This window comes from Aplysia californica, unplaced genomic scaffold (assembly GCF_000002075.1).
Source record: "Aplysia californica isolate F4 #8 unplaced genomic scaffold, AplCal3.0 scaffold00949, whole genome shotgun sequence".
Classification (NCBI taxonomy): domain Eukaryota; kingdom Metazoa; phylum Mollusca; class Gastropoda; order Aplysiida; family Aplysiidae; genus Aplysia; species Aplysia californica.
In genome coordinates, this window is record NW_004798219.1 from 74,956 (window position 1) to 76,173 (window position 1,218).

The following is a 1,218-nucleotide window of genomic DNA, read 5'->3' on the forward strand; positions in this document are numbered from 1 at the left end:
CACACACACACACACACACACACACACACACACACAAACACACACACACACACACACACACACACACATGATATAGCGTCCTAAGCTCCTTGGTTTAGACATGGATTTTGTACAATCTGACAGTTACCTAAAACCTCTTTTGTTTCGTGTCACTGTTGATTTGTTTTGTTTCTTGTTGTAGTTATTTTTTTAGATCGTTTACTATAGTCAGAGACTCTTGTCTCTGCTATAGTTTTTAACGCCGTCTACAAAGCCATAGACTCTTAAAAAATAATAATATAATACTCTCTGACAAGACTCCGTTGTCTGAGTAGTGTACAAAAGAAGCAACATGGGGAAGTAACGAAACAAAGACAGAGTCTTAATGTGCCAGTCACTACATTGGGAACGGCGTCGTTTCCCAATTGATTGTGCTGAGAACAATAGGGAAGGTATAGTTTAGTTTAGTATGGGGTTTTACGGCGTTCGCAACTGCATGAGGTCATATGAGCGCGCGAAACACAAGTTAGTTTTATTCGCAGTAGTTCACTATACGGCTGGGCTTGGGTCAATGGTTAGATTTTAAAATGTTAAAATATTTAGAATTCAGTGTAAATATATTTTCAATCTAAAACAACTTTCCTAAATAACATAAACAGTTTTGATCATTTAATTTCACTTTATAATTTCCCATAAAGACCAATGGCCTTTATAAATTCTAAAATTCTGTTGGGAACAACGACGGAAAAAATATCTTGTAATTTTTTGCATTTAAAGTATTTCCTTCGGGTCTCTCCGAAGTCTAGACATTCGGTTAAAATATGTCTAATGGTAGAATCTGTGTCGCAACGGCTTCTCATCTCCCTGGAGGAGGTGTTTGTGTGTTAGGGCCGTGTGTCCCGTGCGTCATAGAGTAAAAATGACAATCTCTTCTGGACAGGCCAGAAGGATTTCGCGGTCCCAGTTTAGGTTGTGAAGTTTGTTCTCTTGTTTTTGTTTTGTTTTGTTGTTGGCAATAGCTCTCCCACAGACTGGAGGTGTATACTGGAACGAGGTGAATAAGTTGTCTTAAGGGTCTGTTACATGTACAGGTTGACTGGACAGGTTTTTGTTTACCATGGAGACGGAGAGACGTAGAGTTTTTTGATCAAGTAATGGATTAATTAATTAATCCCTCTCTCTATGGTCAGAGCGTTCTGACATGAGAATGGCGCGCGTATGTGTCTGTGTGTGTGTGTG